Source organism: Protopterus annectens, chromosome 2.part2 (assembly GCF_019279795.1).
Source record: "Protopterus annectens isolate FY-2018-M chromosome 2.part2, PAN1.0, whole genome shotgun sequence".
NCBI lineage: Eukaryota > Metazoa > Chordata > Ceratodontiformes > Protopteridae > Protopterus > Protopterus annectens.
In genome coordinates this window covers 1,079,731,038-1,079,756,072 of record NC_056730.1, presented here as the reverse complement: position 1 = coordinate 1,079,756,072, position 25,035 = coordinate 1,079,731,038, and the positions used below count along the sequence as shown (strand labels likewise).

The 25,035-nt window shown below is 39.8% G+C and overlaps 1 protein-coding gene and 1 non-coding gene across 2 annotated transcripts in view; one reads left to right on the top strand and one right to left on the bottom strand.

Annotated features, from left to right (window-relative positions):
- Positions 1-25,035, bottom strand: part of LOC122795878 (coiled-coil domain-containing protein 17-like) — a 748,474-nt gene that overhangs the window by 162,908 nt on the left and 560,531 nt on the right. The window lies entirely within an intron of this gene.
- On the top strand, positions 23,989-24,060 carry TRNAE-CUC. Its single transcript has one exon. It is a non-coding gene; the product is annotated as a tRNA-Glu (tRNA).

The window sequence follows — 25,035 nt, the reverse complement described above, 5'->3', positions numbered from 1 at the left end:
GTCAAGAAAACAATTATTTATAAGATGTAATCACCAATACTATGCCTGATAATGTAAAGAATCTATAGGTGTTACCTAAATATATTTGTGGCCAGTCTAGTCCTAGCTTCTGTTGCTTCTAATCTAAAATGTCAAAATTATGTTATATCAGTCCACACCTGAAACTGTAGACACTATACGTAGGCGATAATCCATAACTGTGCATGGGTATATCAGGATTTACCATGGCTGGTGTGGATTGATCACAAGGGCAAAACCCAAATGACTAAACAAAGGCAACCGTGGTTAAATCCTCATATACCCACAAACAGGAGTGGATTATTGCTGTTATGCAATTACATTATTTAAGAACAAAATTGCTTACCTTTCTTAAATAATATCTTTGCATAAGGTTACTACAGTCTTCTTCCGCATTGCCTGCTCATAACTGATGTACTACTCATGAGTACGGGACTTAAGTTCCTATGCTCATAACTGATGTACTGCTCAGGAGTACGGGACTTACATTCCTATGCTCATAACTGATGCACTGCTCAGGAGTACGGGACTTACATTCCTATGCTCATAACTGATGTACTGCTCATGAATACGGGACTTACATTCCTATGCTCATAACTGGTGTACTGCTCAAGAGTACTGGACTTACATTCCTAAGCTCATAACTGATGTACTGCGCATGAGTACAGGACTTACATTCCTATGCTCATGACTGATGTACTGCTCAGGAGTACGGGACTTACATTCCAATGCTTATAACTGATGTACTGCTCATGAGTACTGGACTTACATTCCTATGCTTATAACTGATGTACTGCTCAGGAGTACGGGACTTACATTCCTATGCTCATAACTGATGTACTGCTCAGGAGTACGGGACTTACATTCCTATGCCCATAACTGGTGCACTGCTCATGAGTATGGGACTTACATTCCTATGCTCATAACTGATGTACTGCTCAGGAGTACGGGACTTACATTCCTATGCTCATAACTGATGTACTGCTCATGAGTACTGGACTTACATTCCTATGCTCATAACTGATGTACTGCTCAGGAGTACGGGACTTACATTCCTATGCCCATAACTGGTGTACTGCTCATGAGTACGGGACTTACATTCCTATGCTCATAACTGATGTACTGCTCAGGAGTACAGGACTTACATTCCTATGATCATAAACTGATGTACTGCTCAGGAGTACGGGACTTACATTCCTATGCTCATAACTGATGTACTGCTCAGGAGTACGGGACTTACATTCCTATGCTCATAACTAATGTACTGATCAGGAGTATGGGACTTACACTCCTATGCTCATAACTAATGTACTGATCAGGAGTATGGGACTTATATTCCTATGCTCATAACTGATGTACTGCTCATGAGTACGCAACTTACATTCCTATGCTCAGAACTGATGTACTGCTCATGAGTATGGGTTTTACATTCCTATGCTCAGAACTAATGTACTGCTCAGGAGTACGGGACTTACATTCCTATGCTTATAACTGATGTACTGCTCATGAGTACGGGACTTACATTCCTATGCTCAGAACTGATGTACTGCTCATGAGTGTGGGACTTACATTCCTATGCTCATAACTGATGTACTGCTCAGGAGAACGGGAATTACATTCCTATGCTTATAACTAATGTACTGCTCATGAGTACAGGACTTACATTCCTATGCGCATAACTGATGTACTGCTCATGAGTACGGGACTTACATTCCTATGCTCATAACTGGTGTACTGCTCTGGAGTATGGGACTTACATTCCTATGCTCATGACTGATGTACCGCTCATGAGTACGGGACTTACATTCCTATGCTCATAACTGGTGTACTGCTCAGGAGTACGGGACCTACATTCCTATGCTCATAACTGATGTACTGCTCAGGAGTACGGGACTTACATTCCTATGCTCATAACTGATGTACTGCTCAGGAGTACGGGACTTATGTTCCTATGCTCATAACTGATGTACTGCTCAGGAGTACGGGACTTACATTCCTATGCTCATAACTGATGTACTGCTCATGAGCACAGGACTTACATTCCTATGCTCATGACTGATGTACTGCTCAGGAGTACGGGACTTACATTCCTATGCTTATAACTGATGTACTGCTCAGGGTTACGGGACTTACATTCCTATGCTCATAACTGATGTACTGCTCATGAGTACAGGACTTACATTCCTATGCCCATAACTGGTGTACTGCTCATGAGTACAGGACTTACATTCCTATGCTCATAACTGATGTACTGCTCAGGAGTATGGGACTTACATTCCTAAGCTCATAACTGATGTACTGCTAAGGAGTACAGGACTTACATTCCTATGCTCATAAACTGATGTACTGCTCAGGAGTACAGGACTTACATTCCTATGCTCATAACTGATGTACTGCTAAGGAGTACAGGACTTACATTCCTATGCTCATAACTGATGTACTGATCAGGAGTATGGGACTTACATTCCTATGCTCATAACTGATGTACTGCTCTTGAGTACTGGACTTACATTCCTATGCCCATAACTGGTGTACTGCTCATGAGTACGGGACTTACATTCCTATGCTCATAACTGATGCACTGCTCAGGAGTACAGGACTTACATTCCTATGCTCATAAACTGATGTACTGCTCAGGAGTATGGGACTTACATTCCTATGCTCATAACTGATGTACTGCTCAGGAGTACGGGACTTACATTCCTATGCTCATAACTAATGTACTGATCAGGAGTATGGGACTTACATTCCTATGCCCATGACTGGTGTACTGCTCATGAGTACGGGACTTACATTCCTATGCTCATAACTGATGTACTGCTCATGAGTACGGGACTTACATTCCTATGCTCATAACTGATGTACTGCTCAGGAGTACGGGACTTACATTCCTATGCTCATAACTAATGTACCGATCAGGAGTATGGGACTTACATTCCTATGCTCATAACTGATGTACTGCTCATGAGTACGGGACTTACATTCCTATGCTCAGAACTGATGTACTGCTCATGAGTACGGGACTTACATTCCTATGCTCAAAACTGATGTACTGCTCAGGAGTACGGGAATTATATTCCTATGCTTATAACTAATGCACTGCTCATGAACACGGGACTTACATTCCTATGCGCATAACTGATGTACTGCTCATGAGTACGGGACTTACATTCCTATACTCATAACTGGTGCACTGCTCTGGAGTACGGGACTTACATTCCTATGCTCATGACTGATGTATCGCTCATGAGTACGGGACTTACATTCCTATGCTCATAACTGATGTACTGCTCAGGAGTACGGGACTTACATTCCTATGCCCATAACTGGTGTACTGCTCATGAGTACGGGACTTACATTCCTATGCTCATAACTGATGCACTGCTCAGGAGTACAGGACTTACATTCCTATGCTCATAAACTGATGTACTGCTCAGGAGTATGGGACTTACATTCCTATGCTCATAACTGATGTACTGCTCAGGAGTACGAGACTTACATTCCTATGCTCATAACTGATGTACTGCTCATGAGTACGCGACTTACATTCCTATGCTCATAACTGATGTACTGCTCATGAGTATGGGACTTACATTCCTATGCTCATAACTGATGTACTGCTCAGGAGTACGGGACTTACATTCCAATGCTCATAACTGATGTACTGCTCATGAGTACGGGACTTACATTCCCATGCTCATAACTGGTGTACTGCTCAGGAGTATGGGACTTATGTTCCTATGCTCATAACTGATGTACTGCTCAGGAGTACGGGACTTACATTCCTATGCTCATAACTGATGTACTGCTCAGGAGTATGGGACTTATGTTCCTATGCTCATAACTGATGTACTGCTCAGGAGTACGGGACTTACATTCCTATGCTCATAACTGATGTACTGATCATGAGTACGGGACTTACATTCCTATGCTCATAACTGATGTACTGCTCAGGAGTACGGGACTTACATTCCTATGCTCATAACTAATGTACTGCTCAGGAGTACGGGACTTACATTCCTATGCTCATAACTGATGAACTGCTCATGAGTACTGGACTTACATTCCTATGCTCATAACTGATGTACTGCTCATGAGTACTGGACTTACATTCCTATGCTTATAATTGATGTACTGCTCAGGAGTACGGGACTTACATTCCCATGTTTGGACAGTACATCAGTGCAGGAGAAGTGACTGAGAAAACAGAATCTCTGTTGCTAATATTTTTTCATTGCTAAAAAAAAGAGTTTTTATCAGTGAAGCTGCAAAAATATATGGAAAATAAGGTAGGTTTCTGTTTTAGATTTGCAGAACTTACCTGAATTTTCTTATACTTTGTTTTCTCCCTCAGCATATGCCAGTAGAACATCTGGCCGCTCAATGGTACTTCAGTGGACGGACTTTTTTCTGTTGGTATATGTCAGATTTACAATGGGCACGCTGCTTGTTCTGTCCAATCATCATGCTCCTTTTTGAATAGTAATGAGCCATTATTGTATAATTGTATTTATACAATAATATATAAACTGGACTGATCTTTAGACTTGTGCAGACTCCATTTCTGCTGTCTCTAAATTTTACAGCCTTCTTACCCCATACAAGATAGTGTCTAAATTCCATGAATTCTATTAGACTATATTTCTACTGCCATTTTTTTGTTCCACTGTTTTTTTAACCATCTCTCAGAGCCAAACTTGAGTATCCTGTTTAACAACTTGCTACAATAGCCTATATTCTATTCTAAAGTTATCTGCAAAAATAAAAATGGCAGAATTGACTTTTACTGTAACTGGGCAGTGCAGTGGTGCAGCGGTAGTGTTACCACCTCACAGCAAGTGGTTCTCAGGCTCGATTCTCAGTTGAAGTGCCTTCTGTGTGGAGTCTGCATGTCCTCCCTGCATTTTTGTGGATTTCCTCCCATGTTACAAAGACATGCGTCTGGAGTGTTTCTCCCCGGGCCTCTGCTAAAAATTGGCTTTGTTCCAAGTTGGACTTTCCCTGTAAACAAATGTTAAATAAAATATATCTTTTAGAAAGACAGAGACTGCAGAGAAAGAAACAGCCCAGATTAAAGGCAGACTTACAAACACAGCTAAAACTTTGAGACAAAACTTGGTTAGAGTGGAAAAATGTCATAATGCTGACAAGTCTAAAACCATGAAACAGCTCAAAAAGACTACTAGGATCAAAATAATGCGGCAATGACTACTTTCTAAAGGACCGTTCAGTCATTTTAGGAAACTGTGAACTCTGAATAATTGCAAAATATTCTCTAAATTGCTTGCTACTAACAGGCAGAATCTGGATTCCCTGAATTCTATGACTATATTTCTACAACCATTCTTTGTTCCACTGTTTTTTAACAACCTCTCAGACCCAAACTTGAGTATCCTGTTGCACAAATTGCTACAATAGCCTCTATTCTATTCCAAAGTTATGTGCAAAAAAAAAAGTTATGAAGGAGCTTTTTGGCAGAATTGACTTTTACTGTAATCCAGAATTTCATAATTCTCACCTTAAACTGTTAAGGATGGGTAGTGAGTATCTTTGCCATCAACTAGCATATATTTTTAACCTCGCCCAAACTGCCAGATCATCTTCCCATCTCCAAGCAAGCACTGATTATCCCTCTTCCTAAAGTTTAATGTTTGTCTACTGCCAAAGATTTATGTCCTCTTGGCAAAAAGTCATGAAAAAGTCATCTGTGACCAAACATTATGGTACATTAAAAATACAGAATTATTGTAGACATACATAGGGTACAGTGCTGTTACTGCACTCTGTATTGGGTACAATGCCATTACAGCTCTCTGTACTGGGTACAGTGCTGTTACTGCACTCTGTATTGGGTACAGTGCCATTACTGCTCTCTGTACTGGGTACAGTGTCATTACTGCACTCTGTATTGGGTACAGTGCCATTACTGCTCTCTGTATTGCGTACAGTGCCATTACTGCACTCTGTATTGGGTACAATGCCATTACTGCTCTCTGTACTGGGTACAGTGCTGTTACTGCACTCTGTATTGGGTACAGTGCCATTACTGCTCTCTGTATTGGGTACAGTGCCATTACTGCACTCTGTATTGGGTACAATGCTGTTACTGCACTCTGTATTGGGTACAATGCCATTACTGCACCCTGTACTGGGTACAGTGCCATTACTGCACTTTGTACTGGGTACAGTACTGTTACTGCACTCTGTACTGAGTACAGTGCCATTACTGCACTCTGTATTGGGTATAGTGCTGTTACTGCACTTTGTATTAGGTACAGTGCCATTACTGCATTCTGTATTAGGTACAGTGCTGTTACTGCACTCTGTATTGTGTACATTGCTGTTACTGCACTCTGTATTGGGTACAGTGCTGTTACTGCACTCTGTATTAGGTACAGTGCCATTACTGCACTCTGTATTGGATACAGTGCCATTACTGCACTCTGTACTGGGCACAGTGCTATTACTGCACTCTGTATTGGGTATAGTGCTGTTACTGCACTTTGTATTAGGTACAGTGCCGTTACTGCATTCTGTATTAGGTACAGTGCTGTTACTGCACTTTGTATTGGGTACAGTGCTGTTACTGCACTCTGTATTGGGTACAGTGCCATTACTGCACTCTGTATTAGGTACAGTGCCATTACTGCATGCTGTATTGGGTACAGTGACATTACTGCACTCTGTACTGGGTACAGTGCTGTTACTGCACTCAGTATTAGGTACAGTGCATTACTGCACTCTGTACTGGGTACAGTGCCATTACTGCACTCTGTATTAGGTACAGTGCTGTTACTGCACTTTATATTAGATACCGTTGTGACAACTGGAAAAAACAAACTCTTGTAACATGAAAAAGGCACAGGCTCTGGTCTAGTTAGGTTCACTCCAAAAAATGTTTAATGTGAAGCACTTTTCGTCTTCCGCCTTTGGAAGACTTCTTCAGACAAAAGGAAAAAAGTTTACAAACACAGTTTTAAAATAGAAAAGGCGCCAACAAGCGCAATTAATAAATAATTAAGCTGCCATTCATTTAACCATTTAAATGCTAGGTTAGATGGTTAAAAGTGTTCCGCATCAAAAACCTTTTCCTTGCACTAACAAGCTTATATTACATAATATAATCATCATTCATTTAAAACTTCATGTTTTAAAAACATTCGTTCAAAATGGGAGCAGAATGTAGAACTATACTCAAACATAAAAGTATAAAAGTAATAAAAGGACCACATGGATGAATGAAACGTAACCATACATATATATATATATATATATATATATATATATATATATATATATACTTAAAATGCACCTACGTGTATTAATGAAAAACAGGAAAATCAACAACGTACAACAGACTACTGTCACAAAGCAAAAAGATGACAGTGTCTGTGAACCAGGGTGTCAATACATACAAGGAGGGTATCAATATCTTAAAGGACAAGCAAGTACAGAAAACTAAATTCCAAGACACTGACTAGTCTATGTTCTAAAACACTACTAAATCTATATTCCAACCTTAGGGTGACACTAAACTATAAAAAATGTATAATGTATATGTGTATGAAAAATCGGAAACAAACCCATAAATATACATAGAGGGTACTACCTTTAACTCAAATAAATTAAATACTAGGATTTATGTCACCTCAATAAACATAGTCTTTTTTCTTTTCTCTTTTTCTTAACAGTAGGCCCTAGGGTGCACATCAACTCAACTGCATCATGCATGCAGATGACACTGTCATTACCAAGTCTAAAAAATCATCAGTCATCCTAAATTAAAACCTTCAGTCAAGTTTTTGCTACACTTGAAACTATTATGCAAGAAAAAAGCTATTAATCCCCCCCCCCCCAAGGAAAAAGAATGCAGTTATGCTGTTCACAACTGTACAGAGTCTTGCAACAGCCTTGATTCATAGATTTATAGGTTCATAGGTTGATAAATAAGTACTAAGCAATCAGTCTGCAGACCATTTCAAGCCTAGTCAAAAAACCTATTCAAAATTTCCCTCTAGCCTCAAGGAGTGCAAGACAAGACAGACCTGCAAGATAATGTGAAGCTACCCATCCAATTATCTAGATGTATCTTGAGGGTGGCAAGGGTGCTACTCTGCTTGACATGTAGTGGAAGTTTGCTTCAGAGGTAAGAGATATGTTAGGATATGAATCTATGACACCAATATGTCTTATTTATCTGCAAATGAAGGCTTAATTTCATTAACCAAGTGTTTGATGTATTATTAGTTCTCAAAAGGAATTGGAGATTAAATAGAGTTGGATCTTTCATGGCACAAAAGCCTAGACATAGATCTCATTGGAAGAGTCTGTCAGAGACTGAGTACAGAAAAAGGGCTGCCAGTCTCTCCCCTGATAACTAAAATTTTTGAGGCCACTGATGTTTTTTGTTATGAACCTCTGAGGTCTCTCATAGTGTGTTATATGTTTAAATAAATAGATTCCAAAAGGTGCTTTATATTCAAACATGGGTCTGATAAGACATGAGTAAAGGGGAATCAAGACTTCTTTGGATCAAGTGGAGATGCCTTCAGAAATTAGACGGGCCATATAAAAGGCTTTCTTGAACTACTTTGGAGATACAATGGTCAAATAATAAGGAATTATCAGCAAGAGTACCCAGATCCCTTACAACAGTGTCTGATTAGAGGGGTACATCACCAAAATGGTAAGTGAAACTGTTTTGTTTACCAAAATGAACTATGTAACATTTTTTTTTGTGAACTGTAAGTTTATGGTATATATTGGTGGTGGGTAAGTTTACATGTGTGCCGCTCTTATTTATTATAGTACTGATTTTTTTGCATATTCTTATATTTCTACCGAGTCTCTTCCTGCTGTTGCATTTGTTGTGTTTCTGATGTAAATAGAGCCTTCACATTTGCTTTACTTTATTTACTTTTTTTGTATCTTGTTTTTTTAGTTTTATTTTTATTTAATTTAAATTTCTTATTAATTTAATCTATATTCCTTCTGTAAACTGTCATTAATATAGTATGAGCCTGAGTGTCAAAATTTTGTGCAGTGATACTCGCTTTTTCCTCTGTGTTGATCTGTATGACAATAAAGTTTACTTTGACTTTACATTTAATTTGAGAGCATTGTTCTTGCACCAATTCATAACATGGTCTAAGCCATGATAGAGCAATTGTGAGTCAGTAGAAGATTGCACAACACCCAAATGAAGGTCTGAGAAATATATGCCAAATAGCAGAGACCAAAAAAATGCATTAAAGATTCATTGACTGGAGAATGAACCCAGGCCAATGCACTGACAGCATTAAATCCTAACCACTAGACCACCAAGGCCTATCATTCAAAGACTCCAGTTGCAGACCTATCCCTATTAGCACTAAACAGAGGTATCTGAGTTTCAGTCTGGATCTAGAGCTATTTTTTCATACACATAAAGAGACCCAGGATGGGGTTTTCTCCCCAGTGGATGGAATCCAGACATGCTGTTGTTGTAAATGTATTATTATCATGGCTTGCCTGTGTGCTACTGATTATCTGTCTACTCTCTGTACAGAACACCTCTATCATTCAGTTTGTAGTGAATACAATTCTACAATGTATTCAACTCTCTAACAATGACAACTACTGCCACCCCATTAATAAACTTTCTCCATCAATATAACAACACATATTCTATGAAAAGTAGACATTGTCCTAGTAAAGTCCCAAAATGGCCCTAGCTACTTACAAAAAAATATTTTGTACCACTGCACCTGCATCATGGAATAGTTTAACTTCCAACATTAAAAAAATCAGTAAACTACCACTATTCAGTAAAAAAACATTGCTTGCTTAACAGCTTAAAGTGCAATATAAGTGCAACTGTTTCAGAGACACAGAATAATGACAGACGTGTGCTATCAATACACAATGATCTTGCTTCATACTTCTTTGAGGTATGTATATGTCTACAAACAAACTTGATGTATAACAATTATTTATTTGGTTATGTGGCTAACACTGTGAATACTGCAGGGATTATGTTGTGTATATTGTATTAGCCTCACCTGTGCATTTCTCTCTGCTACGTCTTTGCCATGAGGCCTATGTCATGGCTGAAAAGGGTCCAAGGACCAATCCACCTACCCAGTTAACAAAATAAAAATAATAAATAAAATGTTAAGCTATGTTATGCTATATGTGTTCTGCATATTTTCAATATCTTTAATCATCCCTGCTTACTGGTGCCAGTTTTAATTAACAACATTTCTTTTAGAGATCAACTTAAAGCCATATACCAACAGCATTTTTACATGATCAGATAATAGCTGGAATAAAATGGTTTGGTTGGGATTCAGTAGAAAACAGTATACTTAGGTAGTCAAAACTGCACAAAAAGTTTTGGCATGCAGGATGTGGTCGATTCAGACACATATAGCACTGTCACACAAGCAGGCAAAATTGCACAGTAAATATTGCATCATATGCTAATAACCACATAATGATATGGAAATAAGAAACATTATGTCAATGAGTCCCACTAAAAATGTAAATGAGAGTAAGCAATATGGCAGTGTGATTCAGAAATATGTAAAGATTGAATGATTAGTTGCAACCACTAGCAAGTTTGTACACTGAAATGTCTTAGTCAACAGAGAGATAGACCCCCACTAAGATGCTTGGTACAGCAGCTGCCTTAGCTGAATGGCATATGTCACAGGCCATTCTTGCAGCAAGTGTCAGTAATGGGGCATGTCTTTGCCCTCTTTGTCACTGAAGACTCCAACTGCACCTAAAGTATCATCACCTGTATAACAAGGATATGGCTGACAGCTATTGTGTGGACAGAGACCACATACAAGAGCTGGTATACACGTACCATCTACACATTGAATCACTGTGGATACTAAATTATGTGTAGCTCTGACTATTCCCATTAGAAGACCTTCTAGCAGCCATCAGGGGATACGTTGGGTATACCTAACACATTTGCCTCATTAATACTACACTAGTTCCTTGATCTCATGGTACAGCATGTAGAAGTACATACTTAGCTTGCAAGGCCAACAAAGGAAAGACACAACACAATGTTGGCATTCTACAAAACAGCTCATTCCCAGTTGTACTGGGTAGCATAGACTGCCTCCACATTGCTATCAGGGCCTCACCTGGTCCACATGGGAAACAATACATCAAATGGAAAGGTTTTCACTTCATCAACTACCAGGTGGTGTGTAACACACGGGATATCATATAAAATGTGTATGTGTACCATACCGGAAGTTCCCATGATTCTCACATCTGGCACACATCCAACCTACATCAGCAATTCATGTCAGGCGATTTCTCACAGGGGCATCTTATAGGCAATGATGGATATACTGTGGAGCCATGAGTCATGACATTAATATGTAACTCACAGACTTCTCCCCGGACAACACAAGGTAAAACTTATATATCCTTATGGCACCTGGAATCGAATGGATTCTAACATAGAGTCTTATAAACCCAGTAACACCTTACTTTCGTTCCTACTGCAGCTTTTTCTAACTACAACTTGAGAATGAACCATAATAGAGATACAAGCAATACTCAGTGGATGGGAAGAGGACTGACAGGGAACACTGACAGAGATGATTCATCTCCTGTGTTATATGTTCAACAAATTTCATTGCTTTACCAGGGACTGCCTACACCTATCCCCTCTAGGTTTGGCAAAGACCTTCTCCAACCCCATAATGCCTTTTTGAGGCAATGCCAACTGGATTAACCACAAGCATAATTAAACAAGCAAAATAAAATATGATGGTCTTATTGATCCGTGGTAGGAGCCTAAACAAGAACTCCACTCCATACAAGCTCTCCTCATTCTGGAAGACATAGTGTAATATCTGAGACATGGTTTAAAATGGCAGAACATACTCTGGCTGTGCAGGACTATAATGCTAACACACATGACCAAGTTCTAAAACTGTTTTCAAAATGTAAAAATATCGCAAAGATGGTTCTGACAATATCCTCAGATGCATCCTGCACAGCAGGAAGCATGACTTAGCTAAGATGCTAAAAACACTGTTTAACCTTAGCCACAACATAGGCTATGTACCAAGCAACTAGAGAACAGCAACAGTCACCCCCCTACACAGGGGACAACCCTTCACTGATCAAGATAATTGCAGACCCATAAGCCTGACCAGCCTCATATGTAAAGCCATGGAAAGAATTATCTTAGACTTAATAATAAGGATATATGTCCAGACAGGGGATCCATCTCAGTTTGGATTCATCAAAGGCAGGTCATGCTTACTAAACCTGGTAGATTTCTTTGAGTCACCAAGATAACTGATGAAGGCAAAACAGTGCACACTGCATACCTTGACCTGGCCAGGGCCTTTGACATAATCACTCACTTGGGCATAATAAAAAACACAAGCCTTCATGAGAAGGATACCTCAGTGTCAGAGCAATATCTGAATCAGAAAGGCTCAGCACCATGTGGAGAACATTTCCCAGTTATGGCTTCCCCATCATACTAAGCCTATATAAAGTTCAGTCATTATCTTAAATAAATTTTAGTATGTTATATATTGTTTATTATAGATAAGCTCACCAGCTTAAATATAAACCCCTATGTCACTAGATGGGTTGCAAACTGGCTCAAGGACAGAACCTACATGGTTAAAATTGCTGGAGCCATGTCAGACTCCAAACCAGTTACAAGTGGCGTCCCACAAGGCTCAGTCCTGGGACCTCTCTTGTTCGGAATATATTTCTCGGAGGTACAGTCAAACACGGAAGGACTGTGGCTGACCAAGTTCACAGATGACTGCAAACTGGGCACCATAATCGACTCTCCAGCCGACACAAGCATCCTCCAAAAGGGCCTCATAGAAACAGACAACTGGTGCCAGAGCCATGGCCTCAAGCTAAACGCCAAAAAGTGTATAGTCATCCCCTTTGGCAAAAACAAAGTGCCCACAAATTACCACATAGGTGGTAATCCATTAAGTACAGAAGACGTAATTAGGGACCTGGGGACCCAAGTTAATAGCAATCTCTCATTTGACAACCACGTGGCCAAAGTGGTTAGAAAACCATTTTATATAGCCCACCTAATCATGAAGGGATTCACATCTAGATCAGGGGAGGTCATCGTGCCTCTTTACTCATTCCTCATCAGGCCCATAATTGAGTACAATGCCCCTTTTGGGATGTACCTTACCAGACACCTGCAGCAACTGGAAAGACCCCAAAAGTACCTCACCAATAGGATCAAAGGGCTCAAACAGATGCCATATACTGCCCGGTTAAAGAAACTCCAGCTCTACTCAGTGGCATACCACCTGCTCAGAGGCGATCTGTGCCTGATGTATAAAGCCATGTCCAACCCGGAATTAATGGACATGCTGCACTTCAGAAAATCCAAATCCCATCGAGCTACGCGCTTGAGAGACTTGAACCTCAGCACTGAAATAAATAGGACATGCTGGAGGGACAGATTCATAACCCAGAGGCTCCCTTCACTCTGGAATAAAATCCCAGTCCAGGTTAGGCAGAGTCCCTCATTGACTCTCTTCAAGAGGAATTTTGATGAGTGGATGGGAGATCGTAGGTTTACCCCGGGTATCACTTCTGTGTCACTGTTAAACAGAGGCACAGTATACTAACCTCAAAAAAGGGCATAGCAAAATTAATTTAAAATGGGTGGAGAAAGCCAAACACACTCTGGCTAGGCTTATAAATGCCCTAGGGCAGATAGCCTAGTATGAACCTATGAACCTATGAACATCATTTGTACATCTGTGTCTGTATAATATGTAAGTTATTCTTTGCTGGTGCTTTTCTCCCCAAACTGGTAATCAAACTATAAATAAAAATGGAAAGTAACTATATGCAGAATATTTAATGAAGAAGTAGAGATTTTTAACATATACCTGAAGAAATAGGATGTTTTTATTTTCCGGATTTATGTAAAAAATCTCACCATGAGGGTTTATATCTCTTTAAAAAAGTAATTTACTTTACAGTTCCATCATTTCATTTATATAACTTCTAGATGGCATATTTCTGTTTCAGTGGTTACAGAAAATACAATAATGGAAATGATTTGACTCCATAAGTGAAATGTAGTTCTAGCCATTCACTGCATGCTTAGGAAAGTCAGTGCATTATCACTGTAAGGGGAAACATGCCCTATGTTTACTGAAGTAATTTAACATTTAGTATGGCGATCGATTACCATGTTCTATGCTGGATGATATGATGTGCTAGTTATTATAATAAAATGTATCAGCCCGATTCAATAAAGCCTACATGGTCTGTTTACACACTATGTGCATCGCATCGCAATGTGCACACAGTAGCCCACCATTTTGGATTCAGTAAGAGGCTCTACATGGTATGTAGAGCCACGCACCACTGCACAAACAAGGTAAACACCGTGGCATGCAAATTACAGCATAAGCAGCTGAAATGTATGCTAATGAACCAATCCAATGGAGGATGTATTCAACAAGCTATAAAGCAACTTTGTAGATGCAGTGCTGGTTTTTCCTGTGAATTCCAAAACCTATTGGAATACAGCCACAGAAAGAAGTCTACACAGAAACAATATTAGGGGCTGCTATTGCTTTAATTAATGCGTATGTGCAACAGGCTGAAGTCTATGCTACTGCTGCTGCAAACAGACCAGGCCAAGAAGGAGAAGTGTTTTCAGACCCTGGGTAACTTAGTACAACCTTCATGAAGTGAAAATTGTAGAGCACTACAGAATGGATAGCGACACACTACAGGAACTCTGCAACCTATGTCATTCTCAACTCAAAGCCAGGACAAACCAAGGGGAACCCATCACAGTGGAAACAAAGGTATGTGTACCACTTAGAATCTTAGATATAGGTACCTTTCAGAGACCAACAGGGGACATACTGGGGGTCTCACAGGCATCAGTATTCAGGATCCTCCATCAATTATTGAATACTATGCTCCAAGATGCCAGTGATCACATATAGTTTCCCCGTACTCCTGAGGATAGGACCAGAAATATGCAGGAATTCTACTGTGTAGTACACTACCCTGAAGTACTAGGTGCCATAGATTGCACACATACAGAAATGAGGGCACCACCTGGGGAACAGGGAAGGCTCTATATTTATAGAAATGGCTTTCACTCTATTAACTGCCAAGTCGTGTGTAATGCCAAGGGAATCATCTTGGACATGTGTGCTGGCAACCCTGGTAGTTACCTCAGCTTGAGTCCCTATTATTTTAGCGAATGCAAAGAATTGTGAATGCTGTTTAGTCGAACGTCATTACGCGAAATGGCAAAATACCGAAAGCCGGAACAGCGATTTTTTTTCCTAGGAAAAAAAATTACTGGGACGTTTTTGGGACTTTGCCATTTCCTCCACTGTGGTGCGATCTCGGAGTTGGCATATTGAAGTGGGGGTGGGGGGCAAAAAAACCCACTTTATTTTGTGTTTTGATTTTTTATTTTTTTTTACGGATCAGCATGTGTTTGACATTTTGGGTTTTTGGGAATTGTGGGTTGATTACATAGCGTTCGCAATTCATTGTGTTCGCTTATATAATATAGATCCCCTCAACTCACATATCTGGCACACCTCTCAACTGAATCAGATGTTCGCTAGGGGTGATATCCCACAGGGTCATTTACTGGGGGATGCAGGTTATGCATTGGAACCATGGCTGATGACACCCATCAGAAATGCACACACACCCACTGAAGAACTCCATAATGAGGCACATACTCAAACCAGAAATATCATAGAGCATGTGCTTGGGCTGCTAAAGTCATGGTTCCAGTGCCTAGATACACCTGGGTGAGCCCTGCTGTACAATCCACGTACATGAACCAAAATATTTACAGTATGTGCCATGCTACACAACATCATCTTGAGAAAACAACCTCAGCAGGATCAAAAAGGGGAAGAAGCACACATCTCACCACCAATGCCAAGGTTACGGCAGGTAGACGCAGATGAGCAGTCAGTGAGGGAACCAGCAGCTGCTTTGGGTGTAGGCAGATGTAGGCATGCTCAATATTCCCTCTCAGTTGCTAAGAGACAATGCATAGCACACTCACTCACCACCTAAGAGGCTAAAACTATACACACACACACACACACACACACACACACACACATATATATATATATATATATATATATATATATATATATACAAATAGTAACATTGATGCCAGGCAGCTCTCACAACATTTACCTCCCTATTTAGTGGCTGTGCAGTGCTTGCTGTGTCAAGTTCTGCATTTGTAAGGTAAGTCCTAAACCTGAAGTGTACTGTGTAATAATATGAATGAATGGTACATCCTTGCATGTTGTTACTTGGTAGTGTAAGCAAGTAAAAAGTGGGTGATTTGTACAGAAATGAACTTAACATGTGACAGCCAGGACTTATTTGACTTATATGTGTCCATTATTAAGTAGTAGGCCTCAGGCAGCAAAGATTCACAAAGTCATACCTCTCAAAAGTAGTGATGGTCACTACATGCCCTCAGTTTAGAACCATATGTTTGTAATGGAAATAGGGTTACCACCTGTCCCTCTTTGTGAGGGACAGTCCCACTTTGGGCAAATGTGTCCTGCGAAAACAACTAAAAAATAGCAAATGTCCCAAGGTTTTTCAGACAAAACATATTTCTTAGGTTTTCTTTAATAGCTGCTAAAATGGTTATTTTGTATCTGAAAACATAAATATTACATGAAGTAGCATAAGCAACTTAAATGCTACAAAATAAGCGTTTATTTTGACAAAAAAGTGAAGTCTTGCCCTTTGCACTAGCCGTGGGTATGTGTTATCCTGCAAAATCTCACATTTCTACAACAAATGTCCCACTTTAGGTATTTGAAAAGGTGGCAACCCTAACTGAAACATCATTAAAGAGACAAGTTAGAAAGTAATGATAGACACTGAAATTTCAGACTTCACAAGCCTGACAAGATCATTAACAATAAAGATGGAAAATGTTGATGCTATCAACTGTCTAACTTTCTAAGACCAATATAACTCAAAGGTACAATTACCAGTTCAACATCACAAATGCAGCTATACTAAGCACTAAGTCAGCTACACACCTTGAGCATCAGATAAAAAGCTTATGTATTCCTGAATCCCAAAGATACAAAACATGGATATGGCACAGTTATTAACAATTGCACAGGGTGTTGGGGGAATAGGAAGCCTAGGCTGGCACAAAAGCTTGGTGAGTGTGTGTGAGTAAGAAAGACATTTGGATAAACCAGCAAATGGCCAGTGAGACAAAATGAGTTTTAAGCTGAAGCATGATGCCATTGTGTGTGTGCCTGCAGAGGTCCTCCAGGTGAAATTGGTGTGTGAGTGTCTGCATGAACACAGCCAAGCTCTGTGCTAGATCTATGGCTTGGTATATTGGACAGGTGTGAGCTGTGCATGGTAGAGGTGGCAGTTCATCATTGTCCTCCCCGACCATGAGAACTAGCTCTACCAGGAGATGCACTGGCACATCCATGCCCACAGTCAGATCAGATGCACTGCTGCCACCTGAATGTGACTGAAGACTGCTGGATGAGCTCCCCACATGAGTACACCCAGGACCATTACCCCATGGGCTGCCATATCTAGGTGTGGACAGCTCACCCACTGATGGAGCAGTAGAAGTACCGCCACTATGGGAGTGTGATTGAGCATGGCCACATTGGCTAATGACAGATGATGTGGCTGACTTATGTGGATGAGGATGCTGTCTCCCTCCTAGCACACTTTCCATCACAGACATTGCTTGTTCCAATGTGCTATTCCTCCAATCCACTGAACTGGCAACACGGTGCAGGCAGTCATGCATATCAGCCTGTGCCACGTCTACAATCCTAAGCATTTCTCTGGAGCACCTAGACAGCAGGCCACCTCCGAGCACCCCTAACAGCCTTCCTGTGTGGCACCTTGCCCATACTTTTGGCTATGGCCAGAGTCAACAGGCACGAAATTACAAGGGATGGCTGTATGTCAACCTCATGTCAATTTCAACCTCTGCACTCCCCCCAAATGTGCCTCTGTTTGGCCACTATCGTCATCAGAGTCCGATGATATTCTGTCATCAGGTGGTAGGAGTCCTCCACTTCCACTGTCAGGATCACCTGTGATAATAAGCAACAAACACAGGAAAAATTAATACCTAGACTACTATACTCCAATATATGCTAACAAAATAACAGTGCCAACACTATTAGAAAGTACAGTAATACGCATAGCAGTCCTAACATCAACATCACACACTAAAATATTTCTTTGAATTGCTCATCAGCACGACATAAAAATATTTGGCTTATTGTCGCTCATTTTTCTCTGTCTCTCTCTCTCTCTCTCTCTCTCTGCCTCTCACATAGGTGACAAGCAGGTGAGATATTTCATTTAGATGCTTTAATACAAAGAAACACATCAGGTGGATAGCAACATCATAAAATACAAATGAACTGGCTAACAGACAGATCTTACATACATTCATGCTTACATCTCAACGGCTTACTACAAAATTGCAGTCTAGCTTGCATTTGCTCAGTATTCATACACTTATGCAAGCCCTTGGATAGCTTCTTAAAGGTATATACACACTCATTGATCTACATCCTCTCTTAGAAAGAATGCCCTTTGAAAAACAATATCAGAGCTAGACATGCATCACTATATAAATTTGAAACAAAATGCAATGTTCATGTCCAAGTTGCTTCATATCTGCTACAGGGTTTAGAGATATGACCATATCATAACATAACAGTCTGGACCAAATTTATCAACAGTAACAGTCTTCAGTGCACAACTCATATCAGGAACTTCTGGGATCGTCATAGGAATGGGAATGTCCACTGAAACTTCCTCTGGAATTGGAACACTGGACAATTCACTCTGAGACAGTCTTTCTAGGAGGCTATGTGCTGTGGTATAGGCTCAGACTCTAATCTCAAATGTTTCTGATTCCACCTAAAGATTGCTCCTTGTGATTCCACAATGTATGATCTCAGTGCTGGGCAAATATTCTTCATGAGACCAATCCGATCATAACCTTTGGACATTTGCATCTTTACCACTTCTCCTTCTCGTAATGGATTGACTGGTTTCTGGTTTTATTGTAGTAGGATTTCTGGGTTAGGCATTTCTTCAATAGATTGGCTTTCACTGATCTGTTGCTCTTGACACATGGAACCAACAATTGATTACTGATTGGTAATGTGGTTCTGGTTTGTCTCAACAAAAATCTCTGAGCAGGTGAACCAAGATGTTTATCATAAGGAACATTTCTGAGATTCAAGAAATTTAGGAAAACATCACTATTATCTCATTTTGACTTCTCCAGTAACTGTTTTTGCACTTTGAACTGCATGTTCTGCCAAACCATTCGGCTGTGGGTACTCAGGGCTACTCATGACATGAGTAAAGTCCCATTCTTCAGCAAATCTTTTGAACTGTTGGCTTGTAAACTGTGTGCTATTGTCAGAAATAACTTTGTGCGGATTATCATGGACTGCGAAATGACACTTCATTTTAGTAATGACAGTACTTGATACTAGATTGAGAAGAAGGTCAGTCTCAGACCAATTGGAGTAAGAGTCTACTAACACCAAATAATGTTGACCATTCCACTCAAAGATAGCTACTGTCGACCACGGTAATCCAGGAATCTGGTTTAGCTGAAGTGGTTCCTTCTGTTGATGTGGCTTTGTACTATTACACACTGAACAAGATAAAAGTGCTCTCTCAATGTCTTGTGACATAGAAAGCCAAAATACTAGTCCTCTCACCCTTCTTTTGGTAGAGTCAGTACCTGGGTGACCACTATGCAAGATAGTAATGTACGCTTGTTGCAAAGACTTTGGAACAATGACTTTCTGACCTTTCATAATGATACCTTTGTCAGACAAAATCTTATCTCTGTATGAAAAATAAGGCTGCACTTCTTGAGGTAAACTAGATTGCTTTGATGGCCATCCTTGACTGATAAAGTGGTTGAGCCTTTGTAAGACTGGATCTGTGACTGCATGATCTCTCAGCTCATCAAGTCATATGGAAGAAATATTTCTCACTTCCATGACTTCAAAATCAATGTTCTCATTTTCATGCTGTTCTGTTGTGCTTCTGGACAATTTGGACAATGTATCAGCAAGATAAAGAAGTTTGCCTTTCATTTAGACAAGACTGAAGTTATACTTTTGCAATCTCAGTATCATACATTACAGTGTGGCTGGAGCTGAATGCATAGGCTTTCTCAAAATAGTGACTAGAGGTCTGTGGTCTGTTTTGATCTGGATAGGTCTACATAAACATAATCATGGAATTTTGAACATGCAAACACAATTGCCAAAAGCTCTTTCTTGATCTGGGCATACTGCATCTCAGGTTGGGTAAGAGTTCTCGAAGCATGGGCAACAGGTTGATCTTGCATAATGACTGCACCAAGACCAAATTTTGAAGCACCAGAGGAAAGTGTAAGTGGTTTGTGAACATCATAGTATTTGAGAGTTGATGGACTAGAAATTATCTGTTTAAGGACTTTAAACGCTCTTTGGTGTTGCTCTAGCGAAGACCAGGATACATATTTATGTGGAAGCTCTCTGAGTGGTACTGATAGTTTGCTCAAGTCTGGAATCAACTTGTGTAGGTAGTGAACCATGCCAAGAAAATGTTGCAGGGACTGAACATTTTCTGGACCTGGCATCTCAAGAATGGCTGTTTGCTTCGAAGGGTCTGGTCATAGGCCTGTACTGGTAAATAAATGACCAACATACCTATGAACCTATAAACTACCTATGAACCTATAAACTACCTATCTACATCAAACAAAGCTCCTCATTAGCACTCTTCAAGAAAAATCTTGATGATTGGATGGGAAATAGTAAATTCACCCCGGGGATCACCTCTGCTTGACAGTGGCACAGGAAAATAATTTTCTTGGGTGGCAAAAGCCAGGGTACCTTTTTGGCTGGGCTTGTATAGGCCCCAGGGCCGATAGCCTAGTACCTACCTATGAGCCTATGAACCTATAACTTCTTGTAGCCTGAATTTGCATTTCCGTGGATTGAGCTTAAGATTCACTTGACGTGCCCTTTCTTGACCCTTTCTGAGGATTCAATCATACTCCTTTTCACCATGACCTTCTACTAGTATGTCGTCTACTATAATAGCACAAGGATACCCAGAAAAAATGTACTCCATTGCACGCTCAAAGACTTTGCTTGCAGAATTTATCCCAAATGGCATTCTCAAAAATCTGTACCTGACAAACTGAGTACTGAACATAGTGAGCAGTGATAAAAAAACAAGTGTATAACCAAACTCCACTGCCAAAGGTTTGTCAGGAACAGAATTAAAATGAAAATTAAAACTGAGTCACCACCACAGTATAAATGTGTAGAACACTGTCACAATAAAATCAATCCTTTAATAAAAAATAGTTAAAATCAAGATGAAAAGCAAATGAAGCTATGCAACAATTGATAATCGCTTTCGGCAAACTAGCCTTCATCAGATCATAGCGTTTTGCGCTTCATTCATGCTTTAAAATATCAAGTACACCAATCCAGAACCTTAGTTTATGACACACCTTCATACACAACAAATCAGGACTTTCATATCTGCTCCAATGATTGATCATAGTAGAAACAAGTGTTCTGTGCTTTATTCATGCTTAGAATATTAAATACGCCAATCAGGAGCCTTGGTTCATAACACACCTTCATATTCAACAAATCGGGGCCTTAGTACCTACTCCAATAGTCAATCGTAGTAAAACAAAAATCGGCCTATCAATGAAGCTGAGAAGCCAGGCATATTTCAGCTACAGCCCAATGTAAGGAGCCTCTGTTTGAGTATTGGTTTCAGTGGAACCATCACATTAAGCCCGGGGGGTCGATTGGCTCTAAGATTATTTATCCAGGTTAATTCTTGGACCTCTGTCTTGTTCTGTATGTGCCCGGCTCTATTGCTTATGCAAAGGTGTTCAATATCTTTAAAATAAAATGTATGTGTAGGGTTGAAGCTAACATGGTTAGCTAAAGCATTCTTGAGATCTTGGTTCCGTATATCCCTCACGTGGCGTAAAATCCTATCCCTTAGCCTTTGGTCCATTTTACCAATATAGAAACTGGGACAGGAGGAGCAACAAGCTAAATAAATGACATATGCATTGTTACAGGTGGCTCTCACATTAAAAGTATACTTTCTCCCAGTGACAGGATGAATAATGAAATTGCTATTGTCAACATATTGATAAGCTTTACAATGGCCACATTTATGAGTTCCTGCACCTAAGATGCTATTATTACCACTAGGGAAACCATCCTTGTTGCACAAAAGTCATTTAATATTCTTCTTATTCCTAAATGAAAAGTGCGGATACTCCCCTGCAGTACAGTGAGCAGTGAGGATTTTTTTGTCAAGCTGAATTTGCCAAAATGAACTCTTTGCATCTAAGATAGAAAAAAATAGCAGCATTTAGCATCAAGGCTCCAATGTTTTTTACTGTGTTTATTGGATGGTGAGGTCTTTTTAGTGCTTTGTTCAAATCTCATGGGTCAATACATATTTTGATGTCGTCTGAGCTTTTCTTATGAGATACCACCATGGAAGATACCCATTCAGTTGGAGTTTCAACTGGACAAATCATGTCTTGTTGCACCATTTTATCTAACTCGGCTTTGACTCTGTCCTGCACGGCTGCTGGAACTTTACGTGCTGGCCTGATAACTGGACTGACCTCTGGGTCTAACTTCATGGAGTACACAACTGGAAGTTTCCCTAGTTTGTCTTTGAAATGATCAGCATAGGTAGAAAAAATGTACTGGGCAAAATTACAGTACTGGTCTTTTAAGCTAACTTGGTGCACTTTCTTATTAAATGAAAGCAGTCCCATTTTCAAAGTGTCTCTGAGCTCTAGTAATGACTGGACGTGTCTCTTGACCACATAAAATAACAAGTCGTAGCTTCTTCCAGCAGAGTAACATGAAAGAACTACTGAGCCTATGGTCTGAATTTCTTCACCTCCATAAGTGACGAGCTTTGCACACCTTGCCACATCACGCCTTTCACCATGACACACTCTAGCAAATGTTTCTGCTGGCATAACATTGCACTTGGAACCTGTATCAACTTTGAGCTGTATGGGTTTGCCATTTATACAAACAGTACAAAATACTTCAATACTTCATTCTTTGCCCTTAAACCTACTGCATTAACCATTTCATGAAGCACTGGCACACCATCAAGAGTAGAGTTGCAGTTCTCTAATTGATCAACTCGTTTCTTAAAATATTCCCTTTTAATAAAAGAATGTGGGTCTTTTGATTTACAAAATCTTTGAAAATGATTCCATTTACTGCATTTGTGGCATTGCTGACCAAAACCTAAACACTTTTCCCTTTTAGATTCATGACTTCTACCACAATTACAACAGTTGGCAATGAAACTGGGTTGGAGTCCATGCTTTGAGTTTGCTGACTAACTCTTATTCTTCACTGAGACTGTGCAAACTCTGGTATTTGCTAGAAAGCTCTGGGTTTACCAGTGAGTGCTGCAAGGGCTACATTTGCTGCCATGTGCTTGGGCCTGTTTCTTTTAACCATGTGCTGCATACTATAAACATGAGCTTTATCACTGTGCCTTCTAGAGCTGCTCTCGTTTGTAAGCATATTTGTGTGGTTTTCTGTGAGCTTGTATATCTGACAAATCTCAATGGCCTTATACAAAGTTAAATTACTGTCATGAAGCAAAATCTTTCTCACAGCATCATCTTTAATACCACACATGTCTGTCCTTTATCAACTCATCTCTTAAATCACCAAATCTGCGCATTTTAGCTTTGTTTCTCATGTCAGTTATATATGCTGCAAAAGTTTCACAAAGCTTTTGATCTCTTTTATAAAATAAGTGCCTTTCCATTGTAACATTTGTCTGGGGGTTATACATTTCTCTAAATTTACAATTGGGGAGTCCCTGGTGGTCTAGTGGTTAGGATTCGGTGCTCTCACCACCGTGGCCCGGGTTCGATTCCCGGTCAGGGAAGCTTCAAATTTAAGCACTCTGCATCTTCCCTTGACTCAGCCTATGCAACAATATGATGTTTTTTTTCCCCTCTCCAGCATAGATAGCAGGTGCATACACAAATTAATGTTCCCTTTCTATGGTTTCGGACCAAGCTAAATTTAGTAGAATAAATGCCTTTGTACTGTCATCTTTATCAGAAAATGCTGCTTGTATGAAAATGTCATACTGTTGCTCAAACACTCTCCAGTTCTCAGCAATATTACTGTCAAGCACAAGTGCACTGGGTTTTCAAAATCCATCTGCCATACCCACAAAGCATACACAAACACACTGAAAACACTGGCCCTTGTATTTATGTATGAACAAACTGTGTTGTGAGCTTGTAATAACATTTAAATGCACAATAAACTCCTCAAAATACTGTACTTTGCAAAATATGCTCTGTAATGGCTGTACTCTGTAAAATATGCCCTGTAATGTCTGTACTTTTGTGAAATAGCTTTGCTGCAACACTACACAAACATGTGGACACTTTATACACTTTTGTTAACTCAGATATCTTTGCTTAATACAAAAAATACATGCTTTGCAAAAAAATGCAATTGTTCCCCCTTATTTTATTCATTTTATGTAATTCAGACTTTATTTCAAGTATTTTCTGTAGTAATTCAAATATTTTATCAATATTGTACATATTGGTTTATTTGAATATCATTTATAATGTTCTGTAGGCCTTGTTTTATATTATACACAAAGAAATACCGCTGAGGAAGTTTTAATATCTCAAATTCATTTCTGACCTCTTATGTGAAGTTTGCACATTATAGGGATGATTCACTCTTATATATTCCACCAGTTCCTTGCAAGTGCCTTAAATCGTTTTAGCCATGCCACCTCTAACTTCATGCCCCTTAGACATACTGCTTCTGACACCATGTCACTCATTTCTTTCTCTCTCTCTCTCTTACACATAGATGACAAGCAGGTGGAGTA